We start from the raw sequence: 25,577 nt of genomic DNA, 5'->3' as shown, positions 1-25,577 counted from the left end.
TGAGCTTTTGTTTATGAAAGTTTGGGCTTTTAATCACCTCTTATGTGTATATGAGAGGTTTTGTAAAGGATTTCCTTGGAAGTGAGCTAATTTATTTTACACAAAGTAAACATAAACGTATGTAATCGGTGACGTCACTTACATTTAGTGAGAAAATTGGTTGAAACTAGCTCAGTGGTAAACAAATATTGATAAAAAAAAATGTTCTGTGATTTCAGCAGCAACAAAATAACCCATAACAGAGGGAAAGCTCCACGACTTCAACATTTCTGAAGAAAGCTGCTGCTGGAGAAGTAGGAAATACAGGTAGGAAATCCAAAACTAAATACTTAACTAGATGTACCGCATCGCGGTACAAAATATGACCGCCGCTCAGGCCTGCACTGGCTTTCCACAAAAATAAATGACGTGGAGTAATTTGGCTGTATTGCGTGTTTATGTATATACCTAAAAAAAGTAATAGTATGTGCATGTCTGTCTGTGTGTGTGTGTGTGTGTGTGTGTGTATGTGTGTGTATTTGTGTATGTGTGTGTCTGTGTGTGTGTGTGTGTGTGTCTGTGCGTGTATGTATGTGTGCGTACATGTGTGCGCGTGTGTGTTTGTGTGTGTGTGTGTCTGTGCATGTGGATTTGTATGTGTGTGTATGGGTGTGTGTCTGTGCGTGTGGATGTCAGTGTGTGTGCATGCTTGCGTTTGTTTGTATTCCTGCATGTGTGTGTGTGACAGTATCATCCTAAACCAGCAACCCTTCGCTCAACAGCACCATCTACAGGCCGATGAGTGTACAGTCACTAAATGTGCACATAAATGAATTTATTTTATACCCCCCCATGGATGAAATTCTACAAAACTTAGCAGAGGATACCCCCAGAGGTTGTCAAGTTAATCATACACATGAAATATGGTGCAGTTCTGAACATCTCCACTGAAGATAGGGGCGATTAAAGCAGAATAATATTGCATTTTCATTTTTTATGGGAGGGGCGCAAATCACAAATGAGTGATTATGGGCAAGGTTGATGTGCCAAAAAAATATTCTTCATCCTCTGTGCCACGGTTCAGGTAGTTATTTAGGAAAAACTGCATTTTTTGGGGTTTGGGGGGGGGGAGTGGCCCCCGGGGACCAAACAAAATTTTTCCGTAGAAGTCTAGTGGGGCTACATGCCCACCAAATTTCATGTTCCCCGGTGTTTCGGTGTCCCTGGTATCGTTGACGAAAAATGTACGGGGGCCCCAGCGCAGGGGGGGGAAGTGGCCCCCGGGGACCAAACGAAATTTTTCCGTAAAAGTCTAGTAGACCAACATACCATAAAAATGTCTTCATCCTCGGTGCCACGGTTCAGGTAGTTATTTAGGAAAAACTGCATTTTTGGGGGTTTGGGGGGGCCCAGCGCGGGGGGGGAGTGGCCCCCGGGGACCAAACGAAATTTTTCCTTAGAAGTGTAGTGGGGCTACATGCCCACCAAATTTCATGTTCCCCGGTGCTTCGGTGTCCCTGGTATCGTTGACGAAAAATTTACGGGGGCCCCAGCGCGGGGAGGGGGGAGTGGCCCCCGGGGACCAAACGAAATTTTTCCGTAAAAGTCTAGTAGACGAACATACCATAAAAATGTCTTCATCCTCGGTGCCACGGTTCAGGTAGTTATTTAGGAAAAACTGCATTTTTTGGGGTTTGGGGGGGCCCAGCGCGGGGGGGGGAGTGGCCCCCGGGGACCAAACGAAATTTTTCCGTAGAAGTGTAGTGGGGCTACATGCCCACCAAATTTCATGTTCCCCGGTGCTTCGGTGTCCCTGGTATCGTTGACGAAAAATTTACGGGGGCCCCAGCGCGGGGGGGGAAGTGGCCCCGGGGACCAAACGAAATTTTTCCGTAAAAGTCTAGTAGACCAACATACCATAAAAATGTCTTCATCCTCGGTGCCACGGTTCAGGTAGTTATTTAGGAAAAACGGCATTTTTTTGGGTTTGGGGGGGGCCCAGCACGGGGGGGGAGTGGCCCCCGGGGACCAAACAAAATTTTTCCGTAGAAGTCTAGTGGGGCTACATGCCCACCAAATTTCATGTTCCCCGGTGTTTCGGTGTCCCTGGTATCGTTGACGAAAAATGTACGGGGGCCCCAGCGCAGGGGGGGGAAGTGGCCCCCGGGGACCAAACGAAATTTTTCCGTAAAAGTCTAGTAGACCAACATACCATAAAAATGTCTTCATCCTCGGTGCCACGGTTCAGGTAGTTATTTAGGAAAAACTGCATTTTTTGGGGTTTGGGGGGGCCCAGCGCGGGGGGGGGGAGTGGCCCCCGGGGACCAAACGAAATTTTTCCGTAGAAGTGTAGTGGGGCTACATGCCCACCAAATTTCATGTTCCCCGGTGCTTCGGTGTCCCTGGTATCGTTGACGAAAAATTTACGGGGGCCCCAGCGCGGGGGGGGAAGTGGCCCCGGGGACCAAACGAAATTTTTCCGTAAAAGTCTAGTAGACCAACATACCATAAAAATGTCTTCATCCTCGGTGCCACGGTTCAGGTAGTTATTTAGGAAAAACGGCATTTTTTTGGGTTTGGGGGGGCCCAGCGCGGGGGGGGAGTGGCCCCCGGGGACCAAACGAAATTTTTCCGTAGAAGTCTAGTGGGGCTACATGCCCACCAAATTTCATGTTCCCCGGTGTTTCGGTGTCCCTGGTATGGTTGACGAAAAATGTACGGGGGCCCCAGCGCGGGGGGGGGGGAAGTGGCCCCCGGGGACCAAATGAAATTTTTCCGTAAAAGTCTAGTAGACCAACATACCACAAAAATTTCTTCATCCTCGGTGCCACGGTTCAGGTAGTTATTTAGGAAAAACTGCATTTTTTGGGGTTTGGGGGGGCCCAGCGCGGGGGGGGAGTGGCCCCCGAGGACCAAACAAAATTTTTCCTTAGAAGTCTAGTGGGGCTACATGCCCACCAAATTTCATGTTCCCCGGTGTTTCGGTGTCCCTGGTATCGTTGACGAAAAATTTAAGGGGGCCCCAGCGCGGCGGGGGAAGTGGCCCCCGGGGACCAAACGAAATTTTTCCGTAAAAGTCTAGTAGACCAACATACGATAAAAATGTCTTCATCCTCGGTGCCACGGTTCAGGTAGTTATTTAGGAAAAACTGCATTTTTTTGGGTTTGGGGGGGCCCAGCGCGGGGGGGGAGTGGCCCCCGGGGACCAAACGAAATTTTTCCTTAGAAGTCTACACTGCAAAAAATGCTTTTCTTACTTAGTATTTTTGTTTTGTTTCCAGTCCAAATATCTAAAAATTCTTAAATCAAGAAGCATTTATTAGAGAAGTAAAATGACATAAGAAATTCTATTTTGTTTTAAGGTAAAAAGAAAGTACTTTAAGTAATTTTGGCTTAAAACAAGCAAAATTATCTGCCAATGGGGTAAGCAAAAAAATCTGAATAAGAATGGAAAACAAGAAAAAAAATCTGAATTTGAAAAAAAAAAACATGATTTTTTTGCTTACCCCATTGGCAGATAATTTTGCTTGTTTTAAACAAAAATTACTTAAAGTACTTACTTTTTACCTTAAAACAAAATAGAATTTCTTATGTCATTTTACTTCTCTAGTAAATGCTTCTTGATTTAAGAATTTTTAGATATTTGGACTGGAAACAAAACAAAAATACTAACTAAGAAAGCATTTTTTGCAGTGTAGTGGGGCTACATGCCCACCAAATTTCATGTTCCCCGGTGTTTCGGTGTCCCTGGTATCGTTGACGAAAAATTTAAGGGGGCCCCAGCGCGGGGGGGGGCCAATGAAAGCAGCGCATGGTGTCTAATGTCCTATAAAATAAAACCCATGCAGAGCGGCCAAAAGATTTACAGCTTTGCATCGTTCAAACATCGGCCGGAGATCATTTGCGATCAAAGGCCGACGTCGAGGCGACATATTGCCGATGAGCAAACGATCTCTGAGCGACATCGTGCCGATGGAACTTTGTACATCGGGCCAACGTCGGCCCGACGTACGTGTGCTATCTGGGTAGTGTATTGCAAGCTATGAATTTATTATTCTTTTATTGCATGTTGAAACAATTTTTTATATATAAGCCTATATATATAAATATATATTCAGCCTTTCATCCAGACTATAGCCTATTAACTTGTCTGGTTGATTTTTTGCTGTTTGATTCTGAGGAATTAAATAAGTGGGCTGCATTTAAAATTTGCTTATCTGACTTTCATTAGTTAGATTCATGTATATGTTCAGTAATTCATCCAGACCGTGTTAACTTGTCTGGTTGATCTTTTACTACATTTAATTTTGAGTAATTCAATTGTATAATTTGGTGCTACAGCTGTCCACCTCCAAGGAGATGGATGTGCTGAGCATCAAGTTAAGGGAATTGAAGATTCTACAACTCAATCTCCTGTGTACAATGAGTTTGGAGTTTATAACTTTGCAAATGGGGCTGCTGGGCGGAGCAGCCCTAGCCATTAACAAACTCATTGTACGGGTAGAGTGTAATTTCCTGTGCTCCCCCTCAGAAAGATTGGGGACCGGAATGGCATTCTCAACAGAAACTTTTAAAGCAGAAGCTGGATTTGAGGACTGTTTTTCTGTGAAAAAGGTTTCAGCCAAGGTCCTGATGCCACTGGTGTCAGACCTCTGAGGGCAACCCCGACCGGGGTGGAGCGGTGTACACCTCAGTATACGGTGCCCGCCCCACCTCGGTGCCCTCAGGAGGCCGTTCTGCCAGCCTCGGGGCTCAGCGGTCTCCAGCGAGCACATGGCTCAGTGTCACCACGACACTGTGTCAAACTCGCACCCTCTGAGGGGGGTTCAAAAAGGTCACCGAAGTGACTGTTACAATAACACCAGAGGCCAGTCTCGAGAGACTGGTACCCTTAGTAGATTTTCTGAGTGGAAGAATTTGCCGAATATATCTCCATGGGTCCTGCAGATAATAGAGAGAGGTTACAGAATCCAGTTTTGTTCTCCTCCACCTCGTTACAACGGGGTGCTACTCGCGTTAGTACATCCCGAGCAGGCTCTGGTAATGGAGCAAGAAGTAGAGTCTCTATTAGCGAAGGGAGCTATAGAGCAGGTGTACTCGCCCGACAGAGAATCAGGGTTTTACAGCCGCTACTTTATTGTTCCAAAAAAGTATGGGGGGTTGCGTTCCCATTTTAGATCTTCATCTGTTGTATCGTGCAGTCATGAAACTCAAGTTCAAGATGCTCACACTCAAACAGATCGTGACTCATATCAGATCCGAGGACTGGATTGTCACGATAGATTTAAAAGGCGCTTCCTTCCATCCTCCCTCAACAAAGGAAGTTCCTGAGGTTTTCTTTTGGGGGCAAAGAATATCATTATCGGGTGCTTCCATTCGGTCTAACTCTATCACCCTGCACGTTCACGAAGTGCGTAGATGCAGCTCTGCCTCGCCAGGCTGCAGGGCTACGCATTCTGAACTACATCGATGACTGACTGATTCTGGCGGAATCAGAGCAGTTAGCGGTTCGGCATCGAGATGTCGTCCTTGCTCAGATGAAGAAATTGGGGTGAGACTCAATGCCAAGAAGAGTGTGCTTTCTCCACTACAGTGAACCACTTTCCTTGGTGTGGTATGGGATTCACGATGCGAACCACACTTCGCCCGTTCGTGTAGCTGTTATCCTCACAGCCACAAAAGAGTTGAAGCTAGGCCAGTCACGCACTGTGAAACAGTTTGAGAAACTGTTGGGCCTCATGGCAGCAGCGTCCAATGTGATACCCTTTGGCCTACTGTATATGAGACACTTGCAGTGGTGGCTCAGAGCCAGAGGGTTCTCCCCGAGGGGAAACCCACTTCGTACGATCAAGATCACGCGGCGGTTTCTCTGCGCCTTGGTTATATGGAGGAAATACTGGTTCCTATCTCACATGAGCAGTCACGCATTGTGAAACAGTTCGAGAAACTGTTGGGCCTCATGGCAGCAGCGTCCAATATGATACCCTTTGGCCTACTGTACATGAGACTCTCGCAGTGGTGGCTCAGAACCAGAGGGTTCTCCCCGAGGGGAAACCCACTTCGTACGATCAAGATCACGCGGCGGTGTCTCCGCGCCTTGGTTATATGGAGGAAATACTGGTTCCTTTCCCAGGTTCCGGTGTTGGGAGCTCTTTGCCATTGACTTGCTATCTCGACATATGCTTCCCTCACCGGCTGGGGAGCGGTAATGGAAGGCCGCTCATCCCATGGCCTGTGGAGGAGTCATCATCTTTTTGGCACATAAATTGCCTGGAGATGATGGCAGTCTTCAATGCATTGAGACATTCCTCCCAGACCTGAGGGACCATCATGTACTTGTCTGTACAGACAACACATCAGTGGTCTCATACATAAATATGTAGGAGCAGACATCCTGTTGAGGCAGGGGCTGAGACCCGGGGAATGGAGGCTCCACACCGAGGTGGTGGAAGCACATTTGGGGGGTTTATGGCCAGGCACAAGTGGATCTCTTCACGTCTCAGGATACGGTGCACGGTTCACTTTGGTTCTCCCTCACACACCCAGCTCCCTTGGGGCTGGACGTTGTGGTATGGACATGGCCGAGGCTACGTCTGTACATCTTTCCCCGATTACTCTGCTCCCAGGAGTTCTGGAGAAGGTCCGCCGGGACGGAATAAGTCTACTACTAGTAGAACCGTACTGGCCGGGCTGACTGGTTCTCAGACCCGGTGTCTCTCCTCGATGGCTCTCCCTTGGAGATTCCAGTCAGGAGGGACCTTTGGTTTTAAGTGGGAGGGGTGACCCTTCACCCCAGCCCAGGGATTTGGAACCTGTGGGTTTGGCCTCTGAGGGGGCTCAACTCATTGACTTTGGTCTCTCAACTGAGGTTGTGGAGACCATATTTCACTCCAGAGCTCCCTCCACGAGGAAACTCTGTGTATTTAGTGATACGTTTTCCCTTCATATTGCGGGTCTGTGGACAGTGGGGCCCAGTTACTGCCCGATTGGTACAGTGCTGGAGTTACTGCTGGTTTGTTTTTCCGCAGGGTTATCCCCTTCCACACTGAAGGTGTACGTGGCGGCCTAAGTGCCTACATGTCCCTTTTGGTGGTATTTCCCTGAGGGGGGGGGGGGGACCTTTGGTTGTTTCCTCCGTGGTGCTTTTAGACCAGGACAGGAGTATGGCGGCTTAGAAGCCTTATTTTATGTAGATATCCCTGTAGGATGTGGTATGCGGCAGGCTGGTCCTCTCCGCTCACATTCGTAAGGTTTTGCAACTTCGACCTGGGCTCTACCCCAGGTTCTCAAGTGCTCTTGTCTTAGTTGTGCAGTATTCACACAGACAGGTTCTGGTTCGTATGGCGTGTTGGGCATTCTCGTTCTCAAAGCGTCATTGACGCATCGCGAGTTCCCTCGAAAGGGAACGTCTCAGGTTATGACTGTAACCCTAGTTCCCTTAGAAGGGAACGAGACGATGCGTCACTTTGCTATACTTCCTACATCCCTGTGATCGACTTGCTTCGGCCCTTTTCGAAGCTAGCACGGTTCTAAACAGGATGTCCTTTATCCTTTCCTGGTCGTCACGTCACCCGCCTGTGACGCCCACTCTCGCCATTGGACTAATTGACATAGGTGCTTCAGACGCAATCACGCAGGAGCGTTCCCAAAGCGTCATTGACGCATCGTCTCGTTCCCTTCTCAGGGAACTAGGGTTACAGTCGTAACCTGAGACGTTTTATATTAATGTGCTCTTTTAATTTAAGCATACAGCCGCACACACACATACGTTACACACAGATGAATAACCTTACTTCAAAAGATTTATATATTCCTGGACAAGCTACTTTTTCTTTTCTTTTTCTTTTTACACAAGTAAATGAACGATTTATTTGTCCAAAGGACAAGTACAAGACCAGGGTTAATGCCAAGCCCTGGTTTATACATTTTTATAATTTTATTATAATAGCTTCAGAAGACCTCTCTCAATGCTGCTATTGTCATACAATGAAAGTATTATATTCCTACTTCCATAGTATGGCAAATTAGTACAAATTAGAAAAGTTTAGCTAGTACAGAATTTTGATGCACATTATTTTATTTTCCCCTGATGGAAGTTTTCATTTTCAGGTGTAGCTAATCCTTTACAATGTGTTATTGAACCTTTCCATTATATAACATTTGTAAGCTACATTTTAATCTTGTGTGGTTTAATATTTATAGTACTCAAAGCACAGCCTAAATAACTTAAGGGTTAACATTTATGGAGTAGCCACACTGTTATTATTAAATGTTTATGAAATAATAAATCACCATTAGTAACATCAGTCAATCTGTTCACTTTACAGACGGGGCATGAAGAGACTGGACCACAGATTGGACCACAGTGCTAGTTTGGCACCCCCACACTACTTATATTTAAGGGTTAGTTCACCCAAAAATGAATATTCTGTCAGTAATTATACACCCTCATGTTGTTCCAACCCCTTAAAGGTCCCATGACATGAAATGTTCACTTTCTGAGGTTTTTTAACATTAATATGAGTTCCCCTAGCCTGTATATGGTCCCCAAGTTTCTAGAAATTTTAATCGGTGTAAATCGAGCTTTTGCTATCTTTCTCTGCCTTTGAGAAAATGGAAGCTCAACCGGGCTGATCTTGAATTTCCTCCTTATGACGTTATAAGGAGAAATGTTACCTCCCCTTTCTCTGCTTTGCCCGCCCAGAGAATATTTTCTGCCCGTGAGAAAATGAGCTAGGAAGTAGGAATGCGCGCGCGCGATTTTAGTTTGTCCATGAGAGATATCATGGCTTTTGAGCGAGCGAAGCAATAATTGCTCAATAATTGGATGTACAAATGAACACCGAAGGGTCAATACAGAGCTGGGCTTGCTGAACGTCTGAAACTAAAGTCTGGATCAGTACCAACTCTCTTTGGCTCAGCTACACACCTCGGACAAGTAAGTCAACTAATGATATATAAGTGTGTTGCTTTACTGTTTATGGTTACCTAGCTTGTTACACGTAGAATGTGGCTGTAACATTAGCTATGCAGTTACTTGCGCTAATGTAAAGGTAGACAGCATCAAGTATGTGTGTGAATACACACACTGTAACGCGAGTGTTGTACACTTCTTTGGATAACCGTTTTCCTGTTGGTTATATGGCGCGTGCGATATCCGCATTTCAAGATCGCAGAGCTTGATGTAACTGTAATAAGATAAATTACAGACGTTACAGATCTCTCATGAAAAGGCAACAGTACGTTAGCGTTAGCTACATGATAATAACTGTAAACCATCTGAATAAAGTACCGTATCCAGACATAATATTTTAAACTAACCATTCGGAAACGTCCTGCTGGAGCCGCTGAGTTGCAACTTGTTCATCCGTTGCTTCTCCATCTGGATCAGATTCTGGGTCATACTGAAATGCTTGAACGACTGCGTGTCTTCGTGCCTTTGCAATATATCCAACGTAAACATGCATGGTACCGTTGCCGCAAGATGGTCAAGGCCACACCCACCCTCCACCTTGCGCCGCCTTTCTCCTCCTCATTAGCATTTAAAGCTACAGACACCGAAACGGCCCGTCTGAAGGAAGCTCATTCTGGGACTGGCTTGTAGTGGCTATAATTCTGCACCAAGGCTGAATTTTTGGAAAGAGATTTCAGATACAGTACTAGGGACCACTAAGGCCTATATTAAAGCCTACAAAAAGTAGCATGTCATGGGACCTTTAAGACTTCCGTTCATCTTCAGAATACAAATTAATATATTTTTGATGAAATATGAGAGCTGGCTCACTCCTCCATAGTCTTCTAGGCAATTTCATTCTGCTGGCCCAGAAAGTTAGTAAAGACATCGTTAAAATAGTCCAAGTGACTACAGTGGCTCAACCTTAAGTTTATCAAGCGACGACAATAATTTTTGTGTGCAAAAATAACAACTTTATTCAACTATTCATTTTCTTATGTTTTGGCCTCTGAGTGAGTTCACAAAAGTGACCCATCGAGACCCAGCTGCGTCATCTTCTCAGTTCTCGCTACTCTCGTGAACTCTAGGGCTGGGACGATACACCTATCTCCCGATTCGATACTATCACGATACTTGGGTGCTGATACTGCTGGTATTACGATTTTTTTTTTTAAGAATTGCGATTCGATATTGCGATTTTTATTTAATTTTTAACACTAGACCATCAGAAAATGTTAAATCATACACTTATACAGACTGTATAGGTCTGCTGTGTTTCGGTTTGTGAAACAATGTAATCGATAAATGCGTTATTTTAAGCTGATTTAGGGGCCAATCACACCTAACGCGTTTTTGGCAGTGAGAGGCGCCTCGTGTTTAACGGCTGCGCCTGAAAAATTATTGTCGTTGCTTGATAAACTCGCCAGAATGAAATTGCCTAGAAGCCTATGGAGGAGTGAGCCAGCTCTCAGATTTCATCAAAAATATCTTAATTTGTGTTCTGAAGATGAACGGAAGCCTTACGGGGTTGGAATAACATGAGGGTGAGTAATTACTGACAGCATTTTTTGGTGAACTAACACCGTTTTCATTTAATTTAAATGTTTATATGAAAATATTTGTTGTTGTTTTTTAAGCTATAATGTAGCGTTTAAAATGTATGATAATCATATGAAATGTTCTACTTTTTGATGTGCTGTAAATTCACATGTTTGTGTTAATAAAAAAATAAAGTTGAACGAATGGTGCATAATTTTTTTTCTAACCTTAAAATAACATTTTAACATGAAAGAAAGTGGACATTTTAATGTTCTTTGAATGTTGTATTGTTAACATTTTGGGGGAAAGAACGTTGCAGGAACGTTATGCTTACCTTAAGATAATGTTCCAGCAACGTTATGCTAATGTTCCAGCAATGTTATGCCAATGTTCCAGCAATGTTATGCTAACGTTCCTGCAACGTTATGCTAACCTTAAGATAACGTTCCATGAACGTTATGCTAACCTTAAGAATGTTCCAGCAATGTTGTGCTAATGTTCCAGCAACGTTATGCTAACATTAAGATACCGTTCCAGCAACGTTAAGCAAACTGGACATTTCAACGTTTTTAGAACATTTCAAATCAATGTTCCCACAACGTTCTCAGAACATAATTTTGATAGCTGGGTGGTGCCTCAGTTGTTTGTCTGTGTTTGCCACTCACTATTTTGGTGATCTTGTAGACTTCCCCTTGCTCCCCTTTCCTAGCTGCCTCTTCTGCTTGACTTGCAACAAGATCTTCTAGGTATGCCCGCTTGTCTGCTCTGGCTTTCCTTCGCACTGCTTTGTTTGTTTCTTGGTACTGTTTCCTGTATTTTCCCTTAAGCCGTTCAGACTTTGTCTCATTTACTTTTTTCTTTAAAGCCCTTATATTGTCTACAGTTTGCCATGTGTCATCACTTAACCATTCCTTCTTTTCCTTGTGTTTGTATCCAAGACAGGCTTCACCTGTCTTCACATAGGCTGCTTTGGTCTGTTCCCACATAGTGTTGATATCATCTGATTTTGGCTCTGTATGATCCAACATATCTGCTAATGCCTGAAATCTGTTCTTTAGTTTTAGCACAAAATAAACTCTGACCTTGGTGTCATGCAGCTTTCCGACATCTAATTGCTTTCTGGCTGTCTTTCTGCTCCCTGTTTTCCTAAGCTTTATTCTCAGCACATCTGTGACCAGGTGATGATCGCTATCAACGTCAGCTCCTCGTTTGACCTTGACATCAAGTAAGGAGCGTCTCCAAGTGCAATTTATCATGAGATTTTGATTTTAATCCTTTCCATTTGGAGAGGACCATGTTAGCTTGTGAATGACCTTGTGTTGGAACAGGGTTCCCCCAATAACGAGGTCATGCATGGTGCAAAACTCTGCCAACCTCTCCCCATTCTCATTCATGACACTGTAACCTTCCATTCCCATCGCCCTGTCGTGTTCTGTGTTGCTGTTTCCCACCTTGGCGTTTAGGTCCCCCATAACTATCCTCATGTCGTGTCTGGGTGTAGTTTCCAATACAGCCTGCAGTTGTTCATAGAATTCATCCTTCAAGGTGTCATGGCTGTCATTTGTTGGACCCCTCAGCCCCTGTTGGATTTGCTTCCCCCTCAGCATAATCTTCATGAGCCTACTGTTGACAGGTTTCCACTCTATCAAGCTCTTCTCTACTCCTTTCTTCAGAATGATGGCTACTCCTTCCCTATGTTGGTGGTCATCTCTTCCTGAGTACAGCACTGTTTCCCCTGTGTTTGTCGTGAGTCTCCCTGATCCTGTCAATCTGCTTTCACTTACTCCTAGTATATCTATGTTGTATCTTTTCATCTCTGATGTCACTTGTTCTAATTTGCCTGTATCATACATTGTTCTTACATTCCAAAATCCTATCCTAGTCTTAAGTTTGGCGTTCAGAATTTCCACCTTCCTGCCACTGGCTTCCTTTCGGCTTTCACCAATGGCATTCATCCTAGCATCTGACTATAGCCCTGGAAGTCCATCACGCCCAGTAGTGTCGATTTCCTTCTGTTGCTGTTTCCGTAACGTGCTTGTTTTTTTTTACAAGACAGAGTTGTTAGCCCTGTGCTAAACCCTCAACCTGGAGGACCAGTGGATTGCTCTTTGTCTGGCCTCTACCCTTTGACCTGTCCAGCATGGGGGGGGGCCTTACCAGGAGTTAAATCTCCCGCTGGTATAGCTCTAGGGGTCATTGAGACACACAAGCTCCCCGACCACTACAAGGTTGCAATCCAACGGGGAGGAAGAGATTCAAGGGAAAGCAGTTAAAACGAGAGAAAGACGAAGGAGAGGTTAGAGCCAATGAGGAAGAAAGTGAGATGAGTGAGGAAATACAAGGAGATATTAGGCCAAGTGAGGAGGAGGAAGAGATGAAAAGAGAGGTACAAGGAGAGATGACTCAAGAAAAGGATAGAGAGATAACAGATGAAGGAGCTGCAGAAGCAGATACTGAAGGAGAGATGAGTCAAGAAAAGGAGAGCGAGGTAACAGAGGAAGGAGCGGCAGAAGCAGATACTGAAGGAGAGATGACTCAAGAAAAGGATAGAGAGATAACAGAGGAAGGTGTTGCAGAAGCAGATATATTTTTATATAATATAATTTTATTTACTTAACTTTTTTTGTGTTTCAGAACGTTTTTGCAGCTGAGCATTTACTCTGCATAATTAATGAACAAAGACTTTTCTCCACAAAAAAAAAAATCTATGTAGGCTAATAAACTTAACATTACTTTTAATGTAAATATGAAAAATACTCATTTTAACACATTCAGGGCCAGTATTGGAACAATCTTCCCCCCAAAAAAACATTACATAAAATAAAAATAACATTTCATATGCTGACATCTATTCTTTCCATCTTTTCTGTCAGTGTTATGAAGAATACAGAACAAAAACGATGGTGAGCACAGCATTTCTTAAAAGAGATTGGCAGCATTGCTTCATTAACTGCTGTTTACAACAACACACAGTGGCCTAAAAATAAGAGAGAATTTGATATGATTACGATGCTGATGACCATTAAACACGTCATCACAGTCTGTGAAAATTCACCATCTGAACAGCCTAAAATAGATCTTACATGGGACAATCTCTCTTTTTATTTGTCGTCATATTTTTTATCAGTTTGTTAAAAAAAAAAAAAAGTGTAATTATTGTCATGATTCATATATTTCGTCATCTTTGTTATCGTTGACAAAAAAAGCATTCACCTAATGAACATTTTCATCAGTAATAATATCCTTAATGAAATGGACACTGTTACTGAGTAAAGGATACTAGATTTAAAATTATTTGTTTAATTCAGAATGGATAGCTCGAGATTTAATTTTTCTAAGAATTACGTTAGATGGCTAATTACAACTGTCCGATAGTGAGCTAGCATCTTGTAAGATAAAAAAAAGAAGACTATTTACAGACCAAGATTATAATAATAGTGACTTTTCGGTTCTAAGATAAACACTTATTCAGTATCAGTAAATTAGGTTTACCAAAAAATCATAAAACAAAGAAATATTATCTTACTGTCATCATGAGGTGAACATGAGGATCCACTCTGCCAGACTCTCATGAAAGTGCGTTTCTATAGCACAAATTTAATATCTCGTAGCCTACCATTTATATGGCAAAAATAGTTTTTGCGTGCATAGCCTATTATACGCAGTTTTCACGTGCATATTATACGCACTTTATGGCGTATTTATTTTTTATGAAAAACTAGGGGACCCCCCATAAAGCCCCAAAAAATTACCTTGGGGGGTCCCCTAGTTTTTCATAACTAATCCCCTTGATGCTTATGGGAGGTCCGGGACAGTGTTTCAGGAGACTGAGGACAGAAAGTGAATTCAAGATTGTGTTTGAAAAAGCAAAGGAGAAGGCTGAGGTTGCTGGAATTGAGTTTGCTGACAAAATACCTGGTGAGACAAGACCCAGAAAAATACCTGCAAGGTATAAGTACAGTTCTAAGTCAACAGGAGAAGACCATCACACTGATAATTTGGAGGAGTTCTAACTAACAAGGGTATACTACATATTTTTGGATACCATTACTCAAGAGATGGTCAGATGATTCAAAGGAAAGGATAATAGTTCAACTAACATTATCCTCAAAGGCTTACACAGTTTATGTAACGTTTTGGTCATGTTTCATGTCTTTGTCATGTCTCATAGTCTCTTCACGTCATGCCGGCAAAGCCTGAGTCTCTTCACGTCATGCCTCGCAAGCCTGAGTCTCTTCACATCATGCCTGCCGAGCCAGAGACTGTTCACATCATGCCTGCCGAGCCAGAGACTGTTCACGTCATGTCAGCCGTGCCCGTGTCTTCGGACAAGATGGCCGCTGCGCCTGAGTCAGCTATGGATGATACAGCACTTATGATAGTCGTCACAGCTATGATGTGTGTGTGTCGGTTCACACATCGGCTCCAGCCCGTGATCCCTCACCCAAGATGGCCGCCACGCCAGAGTCTCATCCCGAAATGGCCGCCACGCCAGATGGCTGCCACGTCTCGAGATGGCGGCCATGCCAGTGAACTATTACCAGATCCACATCCGAGATGGCCGCCACGCCACAGTCTTGTCCCAAGAAATTTATTTGGGGGAGCAGTAGGTACCTGATTAAGGCCATGGAGGCCTGGCCCCCCGTACTGCCGGCTCCGCCCTGGCCCATTGCACTGTCGGCGCCGCCCTGGCTTCCTGCATTGCTGGCGCCACCCACACTCCAAGGCCCAGGTCTGCCCACGCTCCACGGCCCAGGTCCGCCAACGGCCCAGGTCTACCCACGCTCCACCAACGGCCCAGGTCTACCCACGCTCCACGACCCAGGCCTGCCATGCCACGTTTCCAGCCCTGTTCCCCTGTTCCCCTGCACGGGCCTGGCCCGCCATCCCTCCCCCTAGACCGCCATCCCTCCCCCTAGACCGCTCTCTGGGACTTAATCAAGTTTTGTTTTGTTTCATGTTTGTTTCTGTAGAGTGGGGGATATGTAACGTTTTGGTCATGTTTCATGTCTTTGTCATGTTTCATGTCTGTCATGTGATTCCCTGTCATAGTCAGGTGATCCTGCCATGTGTTCCCTTGTCTGATGTGTCATGTTGTCATTGGATCATTGTTTCATTGTTTCACAGGTGTCTCTGGCCATGGGGGGTGGGATAAAACGGCGTCTTTTCAGTTTCGAGTCAACTAGTAGCCTAGTTGGATAATTTCTTATGATACTGCCCTCTGTAACCGGTAGGCGTGGCTTGGGAGTGGCCTCGTAGGGCAGCGAAGCAAGTGCATTCTGGGAGTTGTTGTCTTTCATCCACATATGCCAAAAATAAATTTTCTGGCTTTTCTCAGTCTAGGCACCAACTTCTAAAATAATTTCACATTTCTACGACATAAATGACCCAATTTAAATACACATCGTGAATCATGAAATATCCCTTTAAAGTGTTTCATGTATCCTACTTCTTCCCCAAAAGCATGTGCAGGAAATGCTAAAGTGCCTAAAAGACAATGAGACTGAGGGACCTATTTTAACGATCTGAAATGCAAGTATCAAACGAGAAACACAAGTAACTTTGGGGGCGGATCTCGGGCGCTGTTGCTATTATACCGGCGGGATAAATGACTCTTGCACCCGACGCAAATCTAAAATGGGTTGGTCTGAAGTAGTTACATTACTCATAGGTGTGGTTTGGGCGTAACGTGCAATAAACCAATCACAGCGTCATCTCACATTCCCTTTAAAAGCAGGAGTTCTTGTTCCATGGCGGATTGCTATTATAACGGCGGATTTGCCAGGCACACGCCAGGAGCGGTTCACAGCCGAGGAGACCGACGTTCTCATCAGGGCCGTAAAAAACAGAGAAGTGACATTGTATGGGGATGGGAGAAACCCACCCAAATAAGCTTCGGTTAAACAGGCGTATAATAATTTGGGTAAATATGTAAACTAGATTTATGCCTATTTTTTCACATCTTCATGGACACCACAATGATTTCCCTCGTGTGGAATATTTTTCCTTGTAATTATGTATGGTTAGAAAAAATGTCAACTGCTGCATCTGTGTAGATGAGAGAAGCAAAGTGTATGCGCGTTGTGCACATAGACTGTAAAAAAAGATGGACGACGCCCCTTCACTCTCTTCCATTGATGAGAACTGAAGCCGCCAGTGTCCCGATATGGCGCTGACATCTTGGAACTTGAGTCTGCGCAGTAGCGATTTCGGGACCAGACCTGCGCAGTAGTGAGCAGGAAGTAAAGCCGCGAAATCAACGCCCTGCCCTCACTCTCGCAGAATGCACTCAGGGAGAGCGCATTCTGCACACTTTAAAAAAAAATTATTGCAGTACGACAAGAGGCTTGTTAAAATAAAGTAAATACAATCTCCTCAGTCCTCCGAAGATCCCAAAAAAATGTCCGTTGGTGCTTCAGTGACTACTTCGCTCAGAGAACCTGTCAATCACAGCTGTCAATCATGATGTTACACTACCGCATCACGTAACTAACTAAAAACCTTATTTTTGAAACAGACACTTGAACTTACATCAGCGTGATAAAAATGACAGCAAATGAATGAAACCACCTTTGGAAAAAAGATATTTGAAGTGTAATTTAATTGTTTAGTTGGTCTCACGTCCCGTTGAATAACACGGGGAGGCGGGGTTTATGAACTATACTAGGACCAGTCACCGGGGGGCGATCGAGACGTTTTGGCTTCACTTTTCAGGGCTTGTGCGGCACGCTTGGTTGTGCACTCGCTTATGGCCAAGCATGCACCCTTAACCCTCTGAGGTCTGAGCTGTTTTCTGGGCCTGGAGGTGTTCTGACATGCTCTGACATTTGTGTTTTTTTCTGTTACTAGTGACATTTTCATGGCTAAAGTCTAATTACACTGTATTCAGCACAAACTCTGCTACAATAATATATCAGCAGCATGTATGTACAAGTTTGTAGTTTTGAGATAATGACATTTATGCGTGGTTTGTGAAAATACAAAAAAAAAATTGTCACTGAAATAAGGCCATGAAACCCATACTGATTATTTCTTCACAAGACTTTTGAAAATTGTATGACGTAGCCTAGAATATTTGCTCCAAAACTATGTGAAAATCACCCTGACTGCTCATTCAGATAAGACAATATATTGATTTAAAATTTCTAAGACGTGTTTTGTGTGACAAAGCCACATTCGAAGAGGCGTGATCATCTCATGAATATGTAAGGTTTTAACACCTGAGAAAGACAAAGACACTCCCCTAACTGCCCTATTAGGAGCGATCAGGCCCTGTCATTCAGAGCAACCTTGCACAAAGAATGAGGAGATTTAAAAAAGAATGGCTTTTAGATTGTTTGGATTTATTTACAACACAACATAATCCAAAAATACACAACAAATGACAAAAGAGCACATTGAAAACAATGATCCAAAGACAGAGACCTTTGTGCCCTTCCTAAAAACATTGTACATACCATTTCCAAGGTGTTTGATTTTCACTTCACCATGTTCATGTACAGAGACTCATGTGAATGTTGAAGTCAGCAGGACTCAGTTGCATCTGGTCCCTGAAAGAAAAGAAAAAAGTGAACATACTGGTATCAAGAGAAACTAGGCCTGCACGATTTTGGGAATACATTTTAGATTTTTCTGGTTAAAATTGCTTTTTAAAATTCACAGAATACACACACACACACAAATGTTTCCAACAATATATAATATAAAGAACACCATATTTGTTGTGCCTTGTAGGCATAAGCTATGTGCAGTACTGCATAAAATAATTTTATTTTACAAAGCAGCCTATAAATCTTCCAAAAGATTTCAGTAACAATGCTAGAGAAAAATAAATTGATTATCTTATGTTACTTCAAATGTTTCCATTCGTTATGATGATATGAAATGAGATAATAGTAAAAACATAAAGCCTAATGTTTGGTGCATTTTTCCTTTCAAACGCAATCGCGCTCCAAAATATGATACATTCAAACCCACAGCGCGCCCCAAAATATGATACATTCAAACGCCATCGCGCTCCAAAATATTAAACATTATGGTTATACATATCTATGTTTGAGCAGATATCCACAAACAGTATTTAACAGTAAACACGGGTCTAAATAGTATAATATTCACCATATATCTAGCAACAGTTCAACTGCAATGTGACGTTTATGCAACAATACCATAAACTAATAAGTAAGAATTTCTTACCTTACATCTTTCTTGTCTTCAAATCGCGTTCTTCTTCTTCTGATGTAAATCCAATGTAAGCTCACAGCGCGTCTTCCAAACTCGACGAAAAGCAGAGACTTGTGAAGTGTTTTGGTGTTTTGTGTTTGAGGTAACGAGGGCGTTCGCGTTCCATGTGGAGATTTGCATGTCAATCTCTTTTGCGCGAGTGGGCGTGGCCGAATTAAAAGTAATTAGCAAGCGTTTGAGATACTGGACATCCTGTTGGTTTTATACAAATTACTTAAACAGAGAATATTTGTTTTCAGTTTGAATCCGATCATTTAAAAGTACACACTTAAATGTGTATAAAGGTATATGGCTCATAAATGTGTGAGAAGTAGGCCTATTCGCTGAGTTTTGTTTCAGTTTATAGACGTGCTCAAGAAAAAAAAGTTCACCGCGACGGAGAGGCAGAACGCACACCCTGTTTATTTTCTTTATTTTACAAAAGCACAATGTTTTGATTTGATTGTAAGTGGACACATACAAAAGTAGAAATATCACAGATTCTTTTTTTATATTTCTTTTTTCTGTATAACCATAAATGACGGAGTAATTTAAGTTTATTGTACTACAATGTGAAGAAAATCCAGCAAAACGCGGGGGCGCGTTTTCCGACCTCAGAGGGTTAAAATAGCATCTGAACGCGCCACTGAAAACCCGGTTTTTCCTGGTCTGTGGCGGAATTGTTTTCTGGAACTGGAAAATAGCACCAGGGAACGTTTGCGCCGGAAAACGCCTCCTCTTTTCGCTGAACCACCCCCGGGAGCACAAGTTAATTTCCTAATTTACAGACGTGCGTCTGCCGAGGGAAAAATCCGCTGTGCGTCGGGTGCAAAATAGGAATGAAACATGCGTCAGTGTACAAAGTCAATTGCGCTGGGTGCAAGATAGGGCCCTGAGTCTGTTTCCCCCTCTCTTTCTCAACTCCTTAACCCCCTGGGGTCGGCGGTATCGCCGGCGATACCAGCTCGCTTTTTTTCTTATCAGTTCAAAAGAGATTCAAAATACTCTGTTGACTTTGATCTTACAAACAAGTTTCATACATCAATCGATCCTGTTAAATTAAGCGTAAGCGTCAGTTCTGGCAGGCCAGGTAGTCAAGACGCTGCTAACGCTATTGGCCAATAACACTGTCTCATCAGCTGTTCTGCTCAGCTGAGATGCATCAGCTGTTTTGCATCAGCACATCAGCTGTTCAACTCCCCTCGCTGCTAATGGCTACGATAAAAACAGGGCGCCCTCTTTAAACAGATTCAGTTCGCTCCTAACTGCTGATGCTAGCTTCTTTGCAGCCCGCCACCTCCCCAGCTCCTCCTTGTCGTGTATAACGTGGCATTTGCTTTTCTGTCATCGTTGCTGATCTGTTCATAGGCGGAATAGTTCAGCTCTCCCAGTCCTAAACTGTGTGAGCGTTCCCTATGCTGCTGCTGTCCTCTGACTCTCTGCTATTTCATGGTGCTCATGAAAGGTCAGAGGACTCCCTGAACAGAGCCATACCGCCAAAAAATGTATTCCGAATTTATCAACTTGATTTGGAATTTATTTAATAAAAATTTCCTAAATCATTTTTATTGTCATGTGTGTTCTTGACTTAATGGACCTTACAGAAATGTGTATTATTTTTGTGTATACTCACAATAAAAACAACGTGTTGTGCTTTTTGTCAAATAAAGAAAAATAAACATGATGTGAGTTCTGCTTTCTCTCTGTCAGTGAAGTCAATTCTTAAACGTGTCCGTAAAAAAAAAAAAAAAATATATACATATATATATATATATATATATATATATATATATATATATACATACATACATATATATATATATATATATATATATATATATATACATACATACATATATATATATATATATATATATATATATATATATACTGTATATATATATATATATATATATATATATATATACTGTATATATACAAGGATAGATGTAAACAAAATGTAATTGATGTAATTTTATTGTGTTTTATTAGTGACACATTTGGGTAGAGAATATATTCCAAATCTGAAAATACAGTATGAGAACAATTAACTGCACAATTACTAGAAATGTTTATCTTGGATATTATACAATTTGCAAGCACAATTTGTGGAAAAAACAACAACAACTGTGAACCAATTATATATATATATATATATATATATATATATATATATATATATATATATATATATATATTGTCCTTGCATTCTTTCTTGTGGCTCAGTCACACACCTGAATGAAAGGCTCATTAAGTATGCAGCCTCATTATGCGGGGGCATTGTCTCCTCAGGCAACATGACATCATGACTTTGCGTAAACATACACGCCACTTTCAAGTCAAAAGTGGCGTGTTATCTATACGCATTTTGAGCTATCCGCGTGTATGTTCACGCCGAAACGAACCGTCATCTTCCGCGTGTATGTCTACGCCGTTAAATGTCCGAGCGAAACGGAACAAAATGTACGTGAAATAATCATGTTGGTCCCCTTTGGAAAACGTGTAGATGTCACAGTTTAACAGCCTCAGACGTGAATCTTACACGTACCATTATCCCCGGACGTTTGCTAATCCTACCCCTAAATCCAATCATAACCATTTCTTAAAACTATAGGCTACAATTATAAAGAAAAACAACAGACAGACAAGTATAATCACAATAATTTATTTAATGAGAAAATGTCAAAATCGGTACTAAAAGTTGTTCACGTGACGATGTGTCGCTGTCCTCTCTGGCAGTGGTTTTGTATGAGGTAACAGACAGAGCAGAATTTAAGTTATTAATTCAAATCCATGAAAACGTCCGTCTTCGGTTCGGTTCGCTCTGAGGGCTGCGCGGCAGTGCGCACTTCATTTCAAATGTGAATGTGCATGACGCAATCTGTGACGAAGCAGGCGAGGCGAGAGCCAATGAGCGTTTGATATTACTGCCGTAACCATAGTAACCTGTCGCTTCTTGAGGGCGCAATTTTTTAATTTGAATTCATAACAAGCGCGGGGTTTGACGTTTACGGTCAAGATGACGATTACTGGATAAAGGGCTGAGTTTGGATCTTTTTCTTGCAAATAATATATGAATTCTGAAGGTTTGGATTACATCAAGCTAATACAAATTGGTGTATTTTGTGAATCGATGTTGTGTTGTAAGGTTAGTATATTATGGTTCTATAGGAACCATAAATAAATGATTGTGATTATATCTGTCTGTTGTTTTTCTTTATAATTGTTGCCTAGGTAGTTTTAAGAAATGGTTATGGTTAGGTTTAGGGGTAGGATTCGTGGCTCAAACTATCTTTTAATGCCATATTGTTCATAAAAATGCCATTTTCCTACATATCTCTACATACCTACATATTTTATTCCTATAAAATCTACGTTTTATCATTTTAATATTGTCCATAAAATGGGTATGTTTAGGTGTGGGAGTAGAGTTAAGGGATCTTACATTTATAATCTATACAATGGTATAGGAAATTGTACAGATATCTTCAAGATATGGCAAACGTGTATGGGCGTTAAACTGTGACATACACGTTTTCCAAAGGGGACCAACGTGATTATTTCACGTCTTGTCGTGATACCGGGGAATCGATATTTTTTTTCCTAGGATGGTAGGAGAAGATTAACCCCAGTGACGGGTAGGTTTAGGGACTTTTAGGGAGTTGGGGTAGGTCATATCTATACAGTAATGTAACGTTAAGTCAACGGCGTTGATAAACACGCTGAAAAGCGATTATGCGTGTTGATAGCACGCCAAAAATGGAAATCGAATTGGCGTGTCATACATACGCCATTTCATGAGATCAGTCTGCCTCAGGTGTGAATCACGCCCACTCGCATATTGCCTTTCCAAACAAAAAGTGTCTTACAAAATGTAAATAAATGTATTGTTTTATGTGAATGATTAGGCAGGATGATTTTCACATCATTTTGAAGAAAAAACTCTAGGCGACAAAATGCATTATTCAGAAGTATTGTGGACACATATTTAGTATGTGTTTTTTGGCCTTATTTCAGACATTTTCATTTTTTGTTTTTTCAATAACCATGCATAAACATTATTTTCTCAAAAATACAAACATGTACACACATGTTGCTCACATATTATGGTAGCCCTGTTTGTGCTAAATAGAGTGTAATTATACCTTTGCCATTAATATGTTTATAAGCAACTGAAAAAAGCACAAATGTAAGGGCATGTCAGAACATCTCAAGGACCCCAAAAACACCTTAGGCCCCAGAGGGTTAAATGCAACATTACCTGTCTCCACATCTACAGTTGAACGGTCATTTTCAAAGTTAAAGCTTGAGAAATTCAATCTTCAAAGTCTTTGTAATGAAGAGAGGCTCTCTGACCTACTACTGCTCTCCATCGAGCAATATATTCCAATGAATTGGACACAACAGACAGGTACTGCTTTAAATACAGGTGATTTATTTAATAAATAATTCCATTTAAATTCTATAATTGAATTGTTATTTGAAGTAATAATTCTTGTCTTTTTGGTCCTTCCGCCCCTGCCCCTAAAGAGGTCTGTGCACGCCACTGACACTCTTATCTCAACTTAGAATAATGGACATCTTTCGACATGCTCCCATGCATTATTTCCGTAAGATTTTGAGTGTGACAAGATGATGGACTTTATATCTCCTGTAACACATCTGCGTAATATATTTACTGTTTCCCCCAAAGTCTGCTACAAGCTGTGTTGCCCTTCAAAAGAGTAAAGGCTACTCTGCTCACAGAGCAGATCAATCATGTTGGACAGCGGCAGCTAAGGGAATATATTAAAACAAAAAAACAGCCATGTCTAAGGTGGTTAATACATTGTAAAGACTCTTTGGTTGTAGTTCAGCTTGATGTAATGACAGGTAAAGAGCAAAATGAGATATTGTTGTTGATAGATATGGATGATGGCTGGAGTGATTCTAGGGGATTTTGTTAATGGAAAACATAATGGAAGATTGAGTGCTGAAGAGCAGAGATAAGCTCAGTATTGTCAGTTAGCTCATTGTTGAGCCAGACTTGGGATCAGTTCATATACATGAATTGAGATCAGAGAAAATGTGATTTAAATTCATTTAAACGGATAGTTCATCCTAAACTCTCTTTTAAATGAAAGTAGCATTTTTTTAAGAATCTTCAAGATTCACTGTTCCATAAACATCATAGCGGCTGTGTAAGGATAGTAACGACTGAGATGGTAGCTTGTTGATAAAGAAATGTAAATTGGGTTTGATATGCCTTTAACATGGATCTGGAAATGGAGCATGAATTTAAATTGGATTGAAAAAAAAATGCAGAGAGGAGATTTTGCCCCCTCATTTCAGAAGTCCACCACAAGTCACTCTACTGTATTAAATACATCTTCATGGCGGATTGGCACAGAGATATAGAACAATAGACTGAACTGAGCAAATGAAATATTCCTTGACCGTCATTGTAATCCTGTAATGTCTCTGTCCCCTCAGCTTTAATCATGAGAAAGAAAAGAACTTTGAAGAGAATGAAAAACAGCATATAACAGAAGGTCAGACAGCCTTCATTTTCCACACTAAGTTCTCATATTCTTGAAAGTGCTGTGCAGTAGCTAGACATAATTTTTTTGGATCAGGCAAATGGTTTAAAGTGATTTGAGATTTCTCTTTTCTTTCTTTTTTAAGATTAATCTCTCAGGAAAAAAAATACAATAAAGAAAATGAGGGTGTCTATAATTAGTAGCATCCAACAATTACTGTCCTATAGGGATTGTAATAAAGAATCTTCCTTCTTTCAAATCATTGTCCCTTTTGCCTTCCTTCTCTTTTCAGGCCAGGTGGCCAAGAGGAACACTGCTGTCAGTGGTGTTGAGGCATGACTGAAGCTTATTGTGACTTGTCACTGCTTCTACTCATCCAGCATGTCATCTCACTTACAAGTAGACTGCTTCTTTTCACAAAGATGGCAGCATTTTTTTCTCAAATATGTAAGAATTTAATTTGTGTCATTCGAGGTGTTTCTTTCACATATATAGGAAACAAATGTATCTATGCTTAACCCTGATCACGCGGAAAGGGGTTCCCCCTTGAGGAAAACCCCTTGGTTTTTAACCACCACTGCAGGGCCCTCTGTGAAGCAGGTCAAATGGTATCACGTTGGACGCAGCTGCCATGAGCCCTAACAACCTCTGAAAATGTTTCACAGTGATGGCCTGGCCTAGCTTTATCCTGGTCACCCTGGCCAGGATGGACTCGATACGTGTGGGAGACATTTGTGCCCGCATCGTAGTCGATTCCCACACCACACCCAGAAATGTAGTTCTCTGGACGGGTGCCAACACACTTTTGCCAAGCACAACATCTTGATGCTGAACTGCCAGCTCCTACGACTGGGCCAGAATGAGCCAGTGTTTGATATAATTTAGCACCCGGATGCCCTGAAGCCTCAGCGGAGCTAGAGCTGCATTCCTGTACTTGGTGAAGGTGTGAGGGGAGAGAGCAAGGCCGAACAGAAAAACCCGATATTGGAACGCTTCGCCGCCGAAAGCAAACCTCAGGAACCTCCTGTGAGATGAAAGGATGGATTTGTGGAAGTATATGTCCTTTAGATCTATCGTGACAAACCAATCTTGATCTGACTCACAATGATGGGAATAGTGAGCATCTTGAACCTGAATCTCCTCAGAGAACGATTCAAGTGCCTTAGATCTAAAATTGGACACAGCCCCCATCCTTCTTAGGAACTATTAAGTAGCAGCTGTAGAACCCGGACTCCCTGTCTGGTGGAGGAACACGTTCTATAGCCTCCTTTACCAGCAGGGTTTACTTCTTGTTCCAATACCCGACCCTGCTCTGGGTCGACTGCAGCCTGTAACCTTTCTCTATTGTTGGCAGGACCCAAGGA

At 42.3% G+C, this 25,577-nt stretch overlaps 1 long non-coding RNA gene across 1 annotated transcript in view; it reads left to right on the top strand.

Moving 5' to 3' along the window:
• Nucleotides 1-343: 343 nt before the first annotated feature.
• Nucleotides 344-25,577, top strand: part of LOC309499101 — a 261,724-nt gene continuing 236,490 nt past the window's right edge. Inside the window, exon 1 of the long non-coding RNA XR_014206150.1 lies at nt 344-680. This is a non-coding gene — a long non-coding RNA (uncharacterized lncRNA). The remainder of the gene's footprint in view (nt 681-25,577) is intronic.

This window comes from Leuciscus leuciscus (assembly GCF_965113295.1).
Source record: "Leuciscus leuciscus genome assembly, chromosome: 5".
Classification (NCBI taxonomy): Eukaryota; Metazoa; Chordata; class Actinopteri; order Cypriniformes; family Leuciscidae; genus Leuciscus; species Leuciscus leuciscus.
The sequence above is the reverse complement of the archived record's forward strand: the minus strand, read 5'-3'. Positions and strand labels throughout refer to the sequence as shown.